At 42.3% G+C, this 18,503-nt stretch overlaps 1 protein-coding gene across 1 annotated transcript in view; it reads right to left on the reverse strand.

The window, feature by feature from the left end:
- The window catches only part of RAP1A (RAP1A, member of RAS oncogene family), a 93,913-nt gene that overhangs the window by 28,217 nt on the left and 47,193 nt on the right, over positions 1-18,503 (reverse strand). Inside the window, exon 2 of the mRNA XM_081916481.1 lies at positions 8,944-9,014. The gene's annotated coding sequence lies outside the window, so the exon portion shown is untranslated. The remainder of the gene's footprint in view (positions 1-8,943; positions 9,015-18,503) is intronic.

Here is an 18,503-nt window from a genome sequence, read left to right on the forward strand (position 1 = left end):
CAATGAGGAAGGTCTTAAGTGGGGAGACTGTTCTACATATGTAGGCTCCCTGACTATGCAGGGTTCTAAATCCTCACACCTCGAAGATGCTACCTGCTTCAGGGCTCCCAACACCACCACCACCATTAGTAGAGGGTACTAGGGCTGGACACCATTTTGTGCAACACCATTTTTCCTTCTCATATGAGTGAATGCCTAAATACCACTAGCGTATTTGCTCCAGTAGTGGAAAGGAGTATCTCTTCATTAATCCTTAGTGATTTCCACCATTAAGCTAAGTGTTGAATACTCGATACAACAGGTACACTTTCTGGATATGTTGGTACAATGGTGTGAGGGATGCTTCACTGGGCATTGCACAGCATACTTTTATGTTTCCAGCTTACCTCCCAGAGCCTGCCACTGTCTGCAGCGAAGCCCTGCAATGCATTTGCCCAGTTTTGGACAGTGATCTTACTCTCAGCACAAGCCTTGGGTAGCAGGCTTAACTTTGCTTACTGCCTCCCAATGTGAAGCAGAGACTCACCAGCAACACCTAATGGGAAAAGCAAAGCGCTCGGCTGGTAAGAATTTCAGAACGGGAGGGTTCAGAATCCATTTATGCTAAGTAAATCTGGCAAGTCCTCCTCTAATCCAGGTGTCATATAGACAAACCAGCAATTCCTTAATTACGGCTCCACATCCCCTCTACCCATTTACCTGCCATCTTACCCTACATTTTCTCCCAAGGTATCTTGTGGGACCATAATCTCCATAGACAAGGAAACAGGATGAAGAGCAGAGGACACCAACTTCCAGTCACCAGAGAAACAAAGTCACATCCCCTTTGCAAAGGGAATATGCTCCTCACATGCCCAGAGGCACTCAGCTCTAGCTATCAAATGTGCAAATTCACCCTCTATGACTGCACCATTAATTGTGGTAGAATAGACAGGTATTCTTTTGTCAAAAACACACAACCTTTCAAAGCAACATTCACTATTATGTTAGATATCTGTTTCACTCCACTATAATTAGTGCCTTTCTTGGGTGCAGGAAAATGAGTCTTGCAGAGAAAGTTAAGACAAATCATTAGGTTTTTTTAATGCTGCTTTTCCATGGAAAATCATGCCCAAAGCGGCTCACAAAATTGGGAAAGCTCACATGAGAAAAACAGCAATGTTTTAAGGTACGGTAATTCACTAATCAAAAGGGTACATCTTCAAATTTTGAGCAAAATAGTTATAAAAATATGAGGCCAATCAAAACATCTTGTTTTAATAAATATACATTGCAATTAAGCAACAGATCAAACCATTTTTACTAAGATCTAAGAGGAATGTAAAACCAAAATCCAGCTAGCAGCAAAGGTATAGGTAGGACCAAGTACTATGGAGGCATAGTATCTAGCATGCACCAGGTGGTGTTCAAAGCAGCCCATAATAAGCATGCATGATGAAGGTGAATCTGGCCTCAAGTGAGAGCAGATGCTCTAAGGTCTCTAGAAACATTTGTGACAACAGGTGGCTTTCTCCTCCTGGTTTTCTTAATCTACACCCATGTGCTGCTGTTGCAAGAGTGGGGTTTCTTAAAAAAAAAAAAAAAAGCTTGATGCCTGGGCTAGGCAACCCAGCTACCAAATTCTAGGAGGTCAAATCCAATCTATTCCTGGTAACAGTTCGCTGTGGTTGTTCCTATAGATGTGTGCAGACTAATAATGGCCACAAATGAAATCACTCAAGTGTTTCACTGGTGTTCTAGTATGTGTGTCATTTAGTTAGTAGGTCAGGAGGAGGATAACAATTCTCTTCTTGTGCAGGCATTTGAGTCAACTGTTCTGCCAATTACTCTGCTGGCTGGCAGCTATGGAAAGAGTGCTGAAGTTCTGAACAATGACCACATTGGTTTTTCTTGAAAGAATGGGTTGCAAAAGAATCTTCTGAATAGCTGTCTGTCTAGTTTGACACTCTGGTATACAAGATATAGTATTGGGGGACGGGAAATTGGGGAGGGCCCACTCCAGACCAGCAATATACTAAGGTGAAATTGTGTCATGCATCTATTAATTCAGTCTGGTCCTTGGTCCTTGGTTTTTTGTTTTTTAAATGAGACAAATACCCAAGCAGATATTTATTGAAAAGAATTATGCTACTATTTATGAGTGACTTTTACTGCTATACTAACCTAGCCATTTTTCTTTTCTTTTCAAGGAACTGCCACATTTGCTCACTAATAGAGGGTTTTGATGCAAGCTTTGCTGTAAAAAATCTATGTGACAAAACACATCTGCAGAAATCAGAGGAGCCAACAGCAATTTACTAAATAGGAATGAGAAGAACTCCCAAACATTAGATTGCCAAAGGCTAACTAGAGGGCAAGGCGGAGGACAGGGCCCAAACAAGTCTGAAACTAGTTCTGTGTACCCAGAGGTTTTTGCCTTGAGTGTTTCTCAGTTAGAAGTCCCCCGCCTCCAGCACTCTAACATGTTGCACCACCTCAAAAAAAACTGATCTTGAAAGCAGGGAGCATTTTAAAAGCCAATTATGATGCAGCTTAGGAGCTCAAGGAAAGTTTTTTGAAAAAAATTGAACAGGCACTATTGGTTGTACAAGCTTTTCGTTTCAGGAGGAATAGCAAAGAAACATGCTATGAAGATATGACCTTCACACAGTATTACATAAGCAGCTTCCAGCAGACGACACAAACACCATACAAAACCAACCAGCAACTTGGGAGTTGAGCACTTCTTACGCACTCACAGCTCTCAGCTTCATTCTCCCCATGTGTAAAATGCCAGCACCTGGCCTCATTTCCTCATAGGGATGTTGGGAGGTTTAATTAGGTAATTGCCATAAAGCTTTTGGCAGGAATGACAAACATCATTACAAGAGCAGGTGCAGAATGCTCAAGCATATCCATAGTATTCAGGCAGAACTGCCAGAGGCCAGGCCAAGGCACTCCACAGCATCATCTCACTGGTTTTAGAAGGCTTTTCTGAGTCCCACAAGGCTGGCTGCCCCTTCTCTTGTTTACTCTCAGGAGAGCCTCCAGCACCCAAATGCAACTGCTTCCCAGGTCTAGCTGGACCACATTAGCATAGGGTTTATATATGGGACAAAGCTCAATATTTAAGGCCTCATCATCCAACAATTTCCATCATGTATGTCAGAGAAAACTTTCAGGCCCTTGCCTGTGGGACTTTTCAGGGAGGGTAGCAAAACATAGCTTTCTCTTTATCCAATGTCCCTCCTTTCCCAATAGCAGCAGAATACTTGAATGTACACTTTTGGGAAAAAGCTGTAATACAGGATCTGCACCTCATTATATCTCAGAGGGCTCAGAGTAGTTCCCATCAATCTGTATAACTACATAACACTATCTAAACAGGAAATATTAGAGTTATGTGGACAAAAGGTCAAAGGGCTTGGCAATTCGGAGGGAGGGAAAAAATTGCTAAGGAAGGACACCAAAACAACAAAGTGCTTTTTCAGTTGCAAAGCCCTAAAGAACTCGAAAGTTACAAGTGTTTTCAGAGTAGAAAACTATGGCAAACCATGGCACGAAAAAGTCCTGAGGGGTAGTCAAGGTAGTTTGTAGGAGAAGTCTTGTGGTATCTTAAAGACTAAAAAAAATACTGATCAATTTGTTTGCAACATGTTAAGAGATTACTCTTCTGTTGTAAATAAACCAAGGGTGGGAAACCTGTAACCCTACATTTGTTGTTGGACTCCAGCCGCCATCATCACTGATCATTGTCCAAGCTGGCAAGAGTAGGAGTCCAACAATATCAAGAGGGTCACAAGTTCCTCGTTTGTATTTTAGGGTGACAATGCATTCAATACCCTGGCCATGTTTGCACAGTCAGATCCTGATTTAATAAACCTGGATATGCATGGACTACATGCACCTTTATACAGCCCCATTGCTGCTGCTTGCATTCTTCCGCATGCACAAGCAGTGAAACAAACCAGAAAGCCAGAGTTAGCCATAGCTTCCTGTCATGTGCAAACTGGAAACTATTTTTAATGCCTTCCAAGCATTGATATGGAACATTTGGCAAGCCAACTTTAACCCAGGACTGAAAGCTGTCTTTCAAACCCTGGCCAGTTTGGAAGCTGCTAACCGAAGTTTCCAGGAAGCTATGGTTGACTGCAGCTTTCTGGTTTGCTTGACCCACTTCCACAGAGGGAGGTGTGATGCGGTAGCACAGTTGTGTGTAGCTGCACAGTTTGTGCATATCTAGTTTTTCAAGCCAGGATTTGATTGGGTAGCTGTGGGAAGTGTGTTAACAATTCGCTACACACACATTAAGTGCAGAAAATAAAAGTTATGAGAAATGATAGACCAATCTGCAATGATCAATAAAAGCTTAAGGCAGAACAACTAGGCTCTCTCACTTATGGGGCAGAATACAATTCTAGATGACATGCTGAGCATCTCAAAAATGCCTCCCACTTTATATAGTAAAAATGTCTAGATTTCATGCTGGTATCACATGATAGGCAGTAAAACTGAGACTACAATCCTATTGTCATAGACTGGTTGGATGCAGAGGAATGGTGGCTGGAATCCACTGGGGAACCACCAACAGAAGAAGGTTCAGAGGTCAGGGTGTGGTGGTGGGACAACAATCAGTCGTCACAGGGAAAAAGAGGGAAAAGACTGTGAAGGAGAAGCTGAAGGGGTAACAAGGTTTAGTAAGCTGGGAGAGTCTGTGGCAGACAGAAATCCAGAATCCGAGGCAAAAGCTGAAGCGTGGAAGGAGGGAGTCAAGAGGCAGAGATGAGTCAGACTGGTGAAGAATGAAGAATCATTGGTGTCTCTTGCTGTGACATCCCTGGTGACCATTAGTTTAGAAGCAAGAGATGCCTATAACTTTACAACAATGAAAACTCTCACTGTTAGTATTCAGTGTCTTTTCCTGTACAGCTGCCCTGGATGTACACAAATAAGCAACCGTATTTGCACACTAAAGGTGGCAAAGCTCTTCAGTCATCATTATTTGCATCTTGTCTTCTACTTGAAAATTTCCCTAAGCAGCAAAATTCACTTTCTTCATTTTATAAGACTGCTGTTTCGTACTGAGAAGAGGGGAAGTTGTAATTTTGGAAAGTACCGAAATTGGTAACACCAGAAAGGAAGCTTTATGTTCAAGCTTTAAGAGAAGCTAAAAATTTAAAGAAAAATAGAAAATAAGGTTCAATTTATTCACACACTTTTTTACAGGCAACTTTTTAAAAAAAACAATGCAATCAAATAATGAAATCTATATTAAGCTGTGACCCTATCCCTTTCAGCTTATCTTAGAGACATAGATATATGCACATGGCTGCCATAATTTTTGCACGTCTGTCTCAGCCCTTCTTTCACCCAGAACAGTATATTACTCTGATTTAGGATTAACTGTATATGAGATACATAAAGCAGTACCCATTTATTCAGAATATGGACTTTGAAATATAGGATGTGGACAGACACACTCACCCATACCCACACCCTAAAGCAGGGGTCAGCAAACTTTTTTGGGAGGGGGCCAGTTCACTGTCCCCCAGACCTTGTGGCGGGCCGGACTGCATGCACACACACGGCGGAGGGGACTTCTCTCTCTCTCCCCCTGTTTCCCCTCCCCCTGCCTACCTATGGTGCTGCCCGCGCAATTGCGGGCTGGCTCCAGAGAGGCGCTGCGCTCTGCCAACCACGGCTCCTGTGCCTGCCCTTCCTTTCAGGCTGCTCATCCCTCGGCCGCCAACAGCCTCTGCCGCTTGCAAGGGCAGGCACAGTGCAGAGTCTCTCCAGACCCAACCAGCCCTTTTGGCGAGGCGTTGCACTGCACTCTGCCAACTGCGGCTCCTGTGCCTGCTCTTGCGAGTGGCAGAGGCTGGCGGCGGCAGCAATGGCGAGACGAGCTGCCCCAAAGGGCTGGCTGGCTCTGGAGAGGTGCTGCCCAAAGTGGTACTCAGCCAGCTAAGCCCAGCCCTCTTCCTCCTCTACAAAGGGTGGGGAGAAGCCAGGAGGAGGGAGGGAGGGAGGGAGGAGGCACTGCAGTGTGTGAGAGGGAGCGGGGGGAATGGCGTCCCCCAAAAATGGCGCAGAAAAAAATTAACGAACAGAATCCACACAATCCATGGACCATTCACGGACCAGATCCTGAGGTCAGATCTGGGCCGGATCCGGCCCGCAGACCATAGCTTGCCGCCCCCTGCCCTAAAGACTACTGCCATAGGCTCAAGACTACTGCCATAGGCTCAAGACTACTGCCATAGGCTTCATGGTTAAGAGTACTTAGTCATAGTTTGATGGTGTGATGCTTAAAACTGACAAACTATAGTATAAAATGAACCAGTGAGCTAGAATTAGGAACCATATTTTGTGCTAACCATGGTATAACATGATATCTAAATTGACAATCTATGATTGTTCCTCCTCCTTAATGAATTACTGCACCTAGAGACTGAAGTGCTGAAGTGATGGAAAAAGAAAGCAGAGAAGCACTATTTGCACTTGCATATTTTGGAAGCTCAAGCCATGCCTGGTACAAACCATGGCTTGGCATGTTATCTAAATGGAACCTTGCAGACTGTATCCAGATTCTCATGTCTCAGCTTAATAAGATAAGATGTGTGTAAGCCTCTCACCCTATGCCACCCCTTCCCTTATTTGTGTGCTGCAGTAAGTTGGGAAGTCTTCAGTTAAGCATAGCAATCAATTAACCACAGCTTCCCATTATGTCTGCCCCAGGGAACTATGGTTAACAGGTTCAGAAACAGATAGGACATTGAACAGTTTGAAGCTGATTAAGATCCTAGCTTGTTCCGAACCTTGTAACCCTAGTTTTGTGACTGTGGTGGGAAACTATGGTTAACTGAAAATGTCTGGAATTAACTGCAGCACAATGAGAAGGGAAGGGTGCATGCACACAGACACAAGGTTAAGAAGCCAATATATGTTCATCCAAACCTAGCCATGGTGTTCTTGCCAGACTATCATTTGAAATGTTATATCATTTTTGTAACAAACCAGGAGCCAGGGATAACCATATCAACACAGGAGTAGTCACAAGTCAGGCAGTAAAATTTGCTCATTCATATTGTAGAAAATACAGGAGCTAGGTCTCTCATTTAATATAAGGCTTTTATCTCTTGCTGCTTACATCATGCCTCTTATTGGTTAGTCAGCAGATACCTGGGCCAGACTCTATGCCAGTTTTAAACAACCTCATTTTAGATGGATTGCATAGCTCATAAAACTATCATGAGTTGGAGGTGAGGATGCAAGTTTATTTATCGCTTAGATTAAATGTGACACACTTTATTGAGGAACTACATGTTGCTTACTGGTAGATGAACAGATGAATTTAATCCTGATAGGTGAATTCAGAAGACCTTCTGTAAATGCAAAGACCCGCAACAATTATTTAAGCTGGAAAAACCTGGCCAAACCAACATGCATTGTATTATGGACCCTGTACATCATAATTACAGTATGTAGTAGCTGAATAACTCCAAACATCCTCAGAGCACTCAGTCAATTGCCAGCCTTGGGATATAGGTCAGTGATACTTGCTTTATATTAAATAAATATATGCAGAAAAAGATGGGTGGATATGCTGAAAGAGCTAGCACTCAAACTTGAGTAATGGACTAGCTAGCAAGAGCCACGATGGTCCAGAAAAAATATTGTTTAACTGATCAGGGAGACCTGGGTTCAAATTCTGCCTGACCCATGGATGGCCTTCTACAATCCACTTTCAACTCTCAGTTCAACGGGCACAAAATGGGGCAGTGGTTTTCTGCAGAGTGTTTGCAGAGAAGTCTTTAAATTGATATAATAAATGGTGCATCCAAGAAAGGCTAAAGGAGTAAAACAGGGATGCATTGTTAGAGCTCTAGGTGGTCCGCAGTAGATCCTGCCAGGGTTTTGAACTTCCAGCTGCTTAACGATAACTATCACAAAGTAAATTTTTTTCACTTAAATTAGGAGGTTGAAATTTAATTTTATATTTAGAAGCATACCAGAAGTGGGCTATTTTTTTGAAAGGATGGTGAACTCAGTTCAGTTCTGGTACAAAAAATGAAATTCCTAGGCTCAGAAAGCACTCAGAATTTCCCTGATCATTATTTTTTTTAACGTGTGTCTTTTGTACCTGGCTGGTAAATCTTGGGGTTCTAATAAAAAAAAAACACACACGATTCAACAACATCTTGGTGGGACTGGTCAGAAGGGTAGGAGGAATGGGACAAGGGCAGCGAACTGGAGGAATCCATGGGATTGGCCCAGAGGGTTGGGCAATGCCAGTCTGGACCCAGTGGAGTGGCCTGGCAGACTGTCATAAGAAAATCCCACCTCGGCACCACTGGACACCCCAAGGGACACCCTGAAATTCTTTCCCCTGCCATCCTCATACATGGGTACATGCATAATGTAGTATGAAATGCGTAAAGACAATTTGATTTGCCTGTGCCCATATTAACTTAGGAATAAGCTGTGTTAGATGCAAAAGTGCATCCAAATATGCAGAGGAGGCAAGCTGATGTGTTCGAACATCAGGAAAGATCCATTCCACCCACCCACATTTAAACAGGAGGATGTCAAAATATTGAAAACCTTGAGGCATAGCAACAACCTAGGCAAAGAACGGGATGTTGTAGTAATGCTTTTGTGGAAGGATAGTTTGTGTTAACTTTTGATAATGGCAGAAAGCACATTGTTTAAAAACATACTGCAGGGGGTGGAGAGAATAGAAATTTTGAAACGGATAAGGCATTATCTTGCTTCCTCAATGCATGCAATGTCATAATTTGAGAGGTTTCATAGTTCAAAGACAGAGACCATGCCCTGCATGCAGAAGTCACAGGTTCAATTCAAGACACCTCCAGTCAGAGCAGATGTACGAATGTATATATTATTATTATTATTATTATTATTATTATTATTATTATTATTAAAAAACAAAACACTCCATACCTTGGCATATAAGATCTCTCATCAGTATTGACAGCACCTGCTAGAGGTCTTCCCAATCTCCCTCCAAGGGACTAAAAAAGAAAAGAAAACTGCAATTAATTACTTTTAACCAATTTAAAAACAGAATAAGCAAGATCAAATTCTTATTTTACAGGGTTTGCCTGCCAAGCCTTACTCAACAGACTTTAAAGACACTTCTCTCTTCTCCCCATTCAATGAAGTAATGCTTCCCAGTGCACATGATTGCAGAGAGATGAATTCATCTATTAACAAGTCAGGCTATCTGGAACATTTCAAGTGAATGTAAATTTTGGAATCTCACATTTTTGTGACCTTATAAAACCCAGCAAACAAAAGTTTACAAAAGTCTGAAGTAATACAAACTGAATTGACAAGATTCAAAAGGGCAATACCACTATATAATTTCATGACAAAATGCCTGAACATGAACTACGGTCATCCGAATATTTGCAGGCTCAACATTCTCCAGCCTATAAAATTGTGGTACTGTATCCAATACCCAAGTCTAGTTTTCTCCTCACAAACACACCACACTTCCTAAGTTCATGAAGCAAAATAATGGCATAGTTAGCTTAAACAATTTAATGGCTAACCATAGGAGCCTCCCACTGTACATTCTTACATTATATTATGCTAACTGCTGAACAACCCAGCATTGTCTAAAAACTGCCATGCTAAACTGAATGGCTAGTACTAGAAAAGAGAACTTTTGCATGAGCAGTTTGATGAATTTTCTATTAATTCCCTAAGCATTTTTGAAGCATTTGTACTTTTACGTTATCTACTGTTGCTTTGTGGGGGCCCAGAAGGGCTATAGAAAATATTATGACACTCAATCACTAGTTTGCTCCCCCCCCTAGAAAAACTAGCTATTAACACACACAACCTAAAGAAAAAGCCAATAGAGGACTCATAAAAAAGCAAAACTTCCTGAGGCTCTACAACAGCTCAATGCAACTTCTCATTAAAGCAAAGCTACAGTACAAGCTTTCAGTCACATGCCTTTACATGGAATACCCTGCTTACACAAAGGATATACTACGTAGTTATTTCTGTTGAGGGGACATAAGGTAGCAAGCAGTACCTTTTATACAAATTCCCTTGTGATGCTTGGAATTACAGCAGTGTGGTTCATGCAGTACTGTCCCACAGTTTCCCTAATACTTAAATAGCTTCACTAATGTTTAAAAGTCTTTTTGGAGTAAAAGGGGACACAGCTGTGTCATTTATTGCCATGTTCTTTTTTTCTTGGTCTAGCCTCTGCTTCCAGCTTTCTTCAACAGTTATCTCAGTTGCAAAATATATCTTTATTGTAGTCTGTGCATTATAAGCGAAGTCTTGCGAGAAAGATTTCTCTCCAGACAATTGGCTAATTATTTGCTTGCTTCTAAAACCCTCTCCCGTTTTAAAAGCAACGGATCGTATTCTCCTGCACAGAGACAAAGAGGTAACTAGTGTTTTAGCATTCTTTCTTAGTCCACGAGATCACTGAAGCGCTTATGAGCTAAAATTAGTAGGTTTTACACACAGCCTGAAAGCCAGCACAGAATGTCTCCATTGAGAGATGACAGCCCATTAGAGGAACTGTGAAGGGCCTGGCTTCAGGCCCAAGGGAGTCTTTCAGGGACAAGGTTGGGGAAGAGAGAGATCATCCCAAGTGGGCTTTTGTCTCAGGCAGCCACAGGCCAGCTGGCTTTGTCTTGGGCAAAACAGGAAGGACTACAGACCACTCACCAGAACGTGTTCTATTGAAAATACAACAATTCCTTCTCTGGGCAATTTCTGGGGTTGAACGTGGCACTTCCAAAAGCAGGCCAGGCCCTAAAGGTTACCTGAATATATAGGCACAAAGACCATGTCCCTGCTCTATAGGAATCTGCTCAGTGTTAGCTGTGAAACACCTAACAGTGTGTGGGGTGCCATGCAAATATGGCATGGCCACAGAACAAGAGAAGGTGACAAGAGATGAAACAGACGGTGTTTGGATAATCAGTCATACAGAGTATTACAGTAAGCACGGGGGCAAGTTTGATTATCACTCCCTGTCCTGTTTTCCATGTCTCTCTCTCTGCTATTACTTGTGAGAAGAAGGAAGGGCTTTGTCACCTTTGGTAAAGCATAACAGCCTTGCCTCAAAATTTGCTGACTTCACCTTGCTAGCAATTCCAGTGTGCAGGCCAGCCATTCATTCTGCTCAGATAAGCAGCAAATGTTTGTCACTAGCAAAAATGTAAGGCACAGAATAATTGCATTTCACAGTGCCAATGGGCTCCTCAGTTACCTAAGGATACAGTCTAGAAGAGCTCCTTTGGGGAAGGGGGAAGGAGAAGCAGCAGCTATGCTTTGTACTGCATTTTGCAACAAATTCCATCAAGCTTGTTTGACTCTAAGGGAGTCCATCCTTCACACACACACACACACACACACACCACCAGAAATCAAGTTACTCTTGTGCAGAGACTACTATGTACGTAGAAGAAAGGGCAATCGGTACTTAGCAATAAGACACACTATCTCACCACATCCAACAAATCAATGTACTTAAAAAGGATCCTTCTTTGGTATGTTTTCTATTTTTGAAATAGAATTAAATTCCAAGTATACAAGACATGGCCAAGAGCTACACATAAGCATCATTCCATGTACTCAGGCTGAAAGCCAGTGGCCTAAAATATGCACGTCCCACTGAAAGAAACAGCTTGGGAACAGCGGTGCCTTGACTGTATAAATCCTGGGTAGACTAAGGTTTGCCACTACATTAAACCTAAGCTAAAACTATTATGTATTATTACAACTTATAATGCACACCAAGGTCATTAGTAGAGAAACACCCATTTGAAGGTGTAATAACGTCAACTAGACAGCCAGTGTGGTTCAAGTGTCAGACTAAGACATGGAAGACCAAGATTCAAATCCTCATTCATCCACAAAGCTCAATGGGTGACTTTGGGCCAGGCTCCATCTCTCAGCCCAACCTATTTCAGAGGGCTGTTGTTAGGAGAAAATACTGGAGAAAGTGGGGGAATTTGTATGCCATGAATTCTTTGGAGGACAGGTGATTGTTGGTTTCTGCTTTCTTCTCTGTGCAGCGAAGTGCTTGTCACGAGACAGGTTGTTTACATTCCACAGAGTCTGTACTGTTGGAGGTTTTCCCACGGGAATAGGAGACTGGATATGACGTACACTGGTTTTCCTGTTTTTTCACTGTTTCTTTGCAGTTTCAGTTTGTGATTCTCTCCGTGCTTTAGAGGAGAGATGACGCTTTCTCTGCTCCGGCAGAGGGAAAATGTTTTTCTGTAACTTACCAGCTTTGAACTGTAAATAAAGTAGTATAGAGCATGTTGGCTCATACTTCTCATCATTCCGCTGTGCACTGGACACTGCTTATCCCCAACATTTGGTTATGGGCCCAGAAAAACGCAGTGTTTTGAGAATGGACTTCAGAAGTCGGGCTCCTGGCAAAGGAACAAAGGAGCAAGAAACGAAGTGCCGGCAGAGGATCGGAACAGCGGCAGAGGGACAGATCGGAACGGTATCTGCTCTGCGCGTCAAAATGATTGATGAAGGTATGTGCTACTGCTCCGGGAAGCCTGCCAGCTTCTAATTAATGGCTTTATGGCTGGACTTTGAACTTTTAATAGCCGGTTTTGCCGTGGCACAGGCAAAAGGCTAAAAGAAAAGGATTTCCAATGCTGGGGGAAATCGAAAGTAACTTTTAGAAGTGCTGTTGTTTCACAGCAGCTGCAGATGTGACGCAGCAAGAATTAAAGGGCAACATAGAGAAAGCACTTGGGGACTTTCGCTTTTGAACTTGCTTTTGGAATGCAGTTTGAAGCAGCTGCAGATAAGCAAAGCAAATAAACAGAAGAGCGGCACAGGCTCATAGGCAGAGGCTGTTTTGATTTTGCTTTTGGATTGAAGCAGCTGTACACAGAAGCAGCATGTATACAGCAGCTTGATTTAAAGCAGCATAGATGACGCAAGAGGCAAATGCCAGAGTCATGATGGCTAGCTGCAGAAGGCTGGATGAAGCAAGTGGGGGATTTGATACCACTGATCAGCCAAATGCTCAACTCACAGTAGCTTGTGATACTGCCATGATTCAGAATGAAGCAGATCGGCGGGGTGCTGGCTGCATGGGAAAGGGGGAGACTTCACAGTCGTCATCCCATAGTGCAGTGGAACCACCAGATGGCGCCAAAGCTTTGAAGGCAGTGAAATGCTACTCGTGTGGAAGTCTAGGCCATATGAAGAGGGAATGCAAATATCCCAGGGCCAAGACAGAGCAGCGCAGCGAAAGCTCATCGCGTGGAAAAGGCCGAGGCAAAGGCAAAGGTCCGGTGTCCAGGACAACGCAGCACAAGGCAATGGTCTCACGCTTCGCTCCAAAGGTTACAAAGGTTGCGGAGGTTGCAGAGGTCCAGAAGACGTCTAGATCTTTCTTCGTTGTTGATTCAGCGGCGACCCACCACATGTGCAACGATAAGAGACTGTTCGTGTCTTTTACACCGCAGGAAGGTGCAGTTCACCAGGCAGATGACCACACTATCCCCAGTAAAGGCTACGGAACTGTTGTTCTTCACAGTTTGGACTTATCGATACAGGATGTTCTTTATGTGCCGGATGCGAAACATAATCTGCTCAGCGTTGGACAGCTGATTGAGAAGAAGATTGACGTTTCTTTTAAGAACAATAGATGCATCATCACTAAGAAAAATGATTATCAATTGTATGCTGAATTTGTTGGTCGTTTGTTTCTTTTGTATTATGATGATGTTGTGCAGGATGACACTTGTTGCATTGCAGGTTCTAACAAAAGTTTGCATGCAGAATGTATTCACGATTTTCACAGGAAATTTGGTCATTTGCATTTTGAGGCAGTATCTAAAATGCCTGCCTTGGTTGAAGGTATGACTATTAAACCCTGCAGGTACCACATGAAGTGCAAGGCATGCGCAGCAAACAAGGTGAAAATGGCTGCGAAAGGTAAGGTGTCTAGTAGGCAAGCTACAGAACCATACCAAATTATTCATGCTGATTTGGTTGGACCGCTAGCGCCCTCTTTGGGTGGAAATAGGTACTTCATGGTTCTCCTTGATGCATTTTCCAGGTATATTTATGTGTACAATCTCAAGCAGAAATCAGAGGCTTTTCCTAGGTTCAAGGAATTCTGTGCTTGGTTGGGAAATGTGCATGGTAAGAAGATAAAGATTCTTTTCACTGACCGGGGGGGGAGAATTCACTTCTCAGCAGTTTGAAGCTTTTCTGGCTGAGAAAGGAATTCAACACGATTTGTCTAGTCCTCGCTCGCCATGGCAGAATGGACTTGCGGAACGAGCAAATCAAACATTGCTTCAAGGGTTAAAAACCTTGCTGCATGATGCAAATCTTCCAGAGAGTTATTGGGCCGAAGCTCTCTCATGTTTCACTTACAGTTATAATCGCAGGTTATCTTCAGCGATTGGTTGTACCCCCTATGAGAAGATGTTTGGCAAGAAGCCATACATCAAACACATGAAAATTTTTGGTTCTGACATGTGGGTTCACTCACCACAAAACTCCAAGTTAGACAAGCGTGGATTGCATGGTATCTTTCTAGGTTATCAGAAAGGGTCTTACAGAATAATGATGACTGACTCTAAGGAAATTAAGCTCACAAGAAGTGTTGAGTACAATGCCAAGTGGGGGGAGAATGTGGGAATTTTCCAATGTTATCCTGATGACAGTGATGAGACTGAGGATAGTCAAAAGCAACTGCAACAACCCACACCCACTGATGAAGGTTCTGATTCTGAGTCTGAAACTGAAACTGAATCGGGTGATTCAGAGGATTTCAAGAGTGCGAAAGCCTCTATGCGACCCTCTGAAAGCTCTGATCAAGAATTGGAGGAACCATTGTTCACAATAGGTCGCATTTCTCCTAAGAAGGAAGAGGAGAGTGTTGAAGACTTAAGGCTAATTCGCAGGTCACAGAGAGCCACAAAAGGCAAACCTCCAAAGAGATTTGCTGATGAGTTTGCTAAGATAGCAGTAACAGCTGTTAAAAGCTCCAAGAAGGTTTTTGAACCTTCAAGTTTCCAAGAAATCCAGGATTTGGATTCAAAGGAAGCTGAGCCATGGTTAAATGCCATGAAGGCTGAGCTTGATTCCTTGGAAAGGAACAAAACATGGAACCTTGTTCCGGTAGTTCCAGGAATGAAACTGCTTGGAAGCAAATGGGTCTTCAAAGCGAAGACTGATCAAAATGGCAAGATAGTCATTATAATAATAATAATAATTTATTATTTGTACCCCGCCCATCTGGCTGGGTTTCCCCAGCCACTCTGGGCGGCTTCCATAAAAACCAGAAATACACTAAAATATCACAGATTAAAAACTTCCCTGAACAGGGCTGCCTTAAGATGTCTTCTGAATGTAAGGTAGTTATTTATCACTTTGACATCAGACACAAAGCCAGATTGGTAGCCAGAGGATTTGCTCAGGTACCAGGTGAAGACTATCACGAGACCTACTCACCCACAGTGAGGTATGAGAGCATTAGGCTTATGCTCAAGCTAGCTGCAGAAGAAAATCTACACATTAGTCACCATGATGTAAATACAGCTTTTCTGTACGGATCTCTAAATGAATCACTTTATATGCTTCCACCTGATGGCGTACAGGTAAAACAGGGTTTTGTTTGTGCTCTGAAAAAGTCAATTTATGGTCTCAAACAAAGTGCACGGTGTTGGCACACAAAACTCACTGAAGTATTGTTTTCTCTAGGTTTTCAGCAAGGGAAAGCTGATCCATGTGTGTTTGTCAAAGAGGAGGGGCAAAAGAAACTGTATTGTTTGTTTTATGTTGATGATCTTTTATTCTTTTGGAAAGATGTCACAATGTACAATAACGCCCTAGCTCAACTGAAAGAGCACTTTGACATGAAAGATCTTGGTGAGGTAAACAACTACCTATCTCTGGAAATAGAGAGAGATCAAGATGGTAACATTCTAGTACACCAGTCACGGAAAATTGCTGATGTGTTAAGCAAACTAAACCTGATGGATGCTAACCCTGTGGACACACCGATGATAACAGGTTATCAGGTAGATGACACTGAAGAAGCATTTTCTGACACTACACTGTACAGAAGTGTGCTAGGCAAGCTAAACTTCATTGCCAGATGTTCAAGACCAGACATTGCTGTAAGCTGCAATTTGCTAAGCAGACAAGTCAACAATCCTACTGTTAAGGATTGGAAAGCTCTGAAACGCATAGCGCGGTATTTGAAAGGCACTATGCATTACAGACTAAGATTTAACAATCAGAAGTCTGGTGGTCTTGAGATATTTGCAGATGAAAGTTTTGGAAGTGACACTACAGACAGGAAAAGTACGTCTGGAGTTTGCTATAAGTACAATCAGGGTCTATTTGATTGGTCATGCAAGAAGCAAACAACAGTTAGCTTAAGTACTTGTGAAGCTGAACTGAATGCACTGTCTTATTCACTTAAAGATTGTGAATGGTTGTTACAATTGTGCAAAGACATGAAAATTCCTGTCAAATGTCCAATCCAGGTTTACCAGGACAACAAAGCATGTTTGTCTTTGCTGAATTCTGAAGGTTGTAAGCAAAGCACGAAGCACTTGCAATTGAAGTTGCAACATGCTAGGGAACGTATTCAGAAAGGACTCGTAACGGTGTCCTATATGCCAGGTAATGAAATTCCTGCTGATGTATTGTCCAAGATTGTATCAAGGGATCAACACTGTACTTATGTGCAGAAGTTGGGTTTGTACTGATATTGTACGAACACGCTGCCCAGAGATGTTCACAGAAAGGGGGAGGATGTTGGTTTCTGCTTTCTTCTCTGTGCAGCGAAGTGCTTGTCACGAGACAGGTTGTTTACATTCCACAGAGTCTGTACTGTTGGAGGTTTTCCCACGGGAATAGGAGACTGGATATGACGTACACTGGTTTTCCTGTTTTTTCACTGTTTCTTTGCAGTTTCAGTTTGTGATTCTCTCCGTGCTTTAGAGGAGAGATGACGCTTTCTCTGCTCCGGCAGAGGGAAAATGTTTTTCTGTAACTTACCAGCTTTGAACTGTAAATAAAGTAGTATAGAGCATGTTGGCTCATACTTCTCATCATTCCGCTGTGCACTGGACACTGCTTATCCCCAACAGTGATATACAAAATGTAGTAGAAAAACAGACTACAGTGGTTACTTGGTTTACGAACTTAATCCGTTCCAAAAGTCCGTTCTTAAACCAAAGTGTTCTTAAACCAAGGTACCACTGTAATGGTATTTAAAAGTCTCCTTTTCTTTCAGGAATCTTGACATATTTATTTCAAGGCTTTCCTTGGGTTTGCTATTTTTGTTTCAATGGGATTGTGTTGTTGTACATTGTAATAATTGATTTTTATGTTTTATGCACCACTCAGATGCCATCTTGGCATTAAGCAGTATTCTTCAATTAATTAATTGATTGATATTTTCACGCCAACGCTAATTTGGTAAAATATTTCAGGCATTCCTATCAAGGTAGAAATGTCCGGATTTCACTCTACCACCACATCTCATGAGCTAATGAAGACTTCCAAGGCACCAATTCACAGATAATCCTTCAAACTGGATTCTAAACGTTTCACTGCCAGTGTGAAGTTATTCAATCCATTTGCTTAAAAGATCTGCAGGTGTTATTTTCCTTTCACTATCATTTTCTGGCAATTTTACCAAGTTCAGAATAACAGAAATAAATTTAGATTATGGGGTAAGTGTTAGCACTGTCTTACAGGGCAACATCTCCCTGTGAATTCTATTCCAAAATAAAAGTATAGTGCATCAGCTTTCTCCTTTAAGACACATGCGAGTGACAAAGGGAAGAAGAATCAGACCCCCACATGTATTTTAAAGAGGGAAACGGCAACTATTCTCTCTTCCCACGCATCATTGCAAGATTAAAGCCTAAATGGATTGTCGGCTCCTCCTCTGCTATTCAGTTATTCTGGGCCCAAAGAGGAGGATGCATCCGTTCTCTGCCTCTTTTAATATGTACGTTTACCCCTGAAGTCAGACAGCTCTCTTTCTTTACAATCATCTGCCCTTCTAGAGTAGAATCATCATGTTTTCACTTCTATCGGATGTTGCACTTCTTTAAGCCTCCCCTAGTTGTGCTTGCTCCTTTAATATGCTGCAGTTCTGCTTTAGCACGTTTCAAAGACCAAGTTCGCAATGATGGAGATAGAGAGATATCACAAGGTTAGTTTGCAAACTGTTTACATAAAGGACTATACATATACACTTTACTAGGCAAGTGTAGCTATGCTTTACATTTACATTTTAGCTCCATTTGCTTCTTTTCCTGGTGAAGGTAGAAAATCCCAAGCAGCAGAGGAAAAAACACATTTAAAGCCCACCATAGCGGAGAGCAAAGTGCTGAAGTCCACCCTACTACACCACTACAGGAATATCCATCATGAACCACACGTGTCATGCAACAATGGGAAAAAATAAGAATGAACAGAGACAGGTTGCTGCCCATTCCGGAAGAAAGTTG

The sequence above is a fragment of the Podarcis melisellensis genome (assembly GCF_964234715.1).
Source record: "Podarcis melisellensis genome assembly, chromosome: 6".
Lineage (NCBI taxonomy): Eukaryota > Metazoa > Chordata > Lepidosauria > Squamata > Lacertidae > Podarcis > Podarcis melisellensis.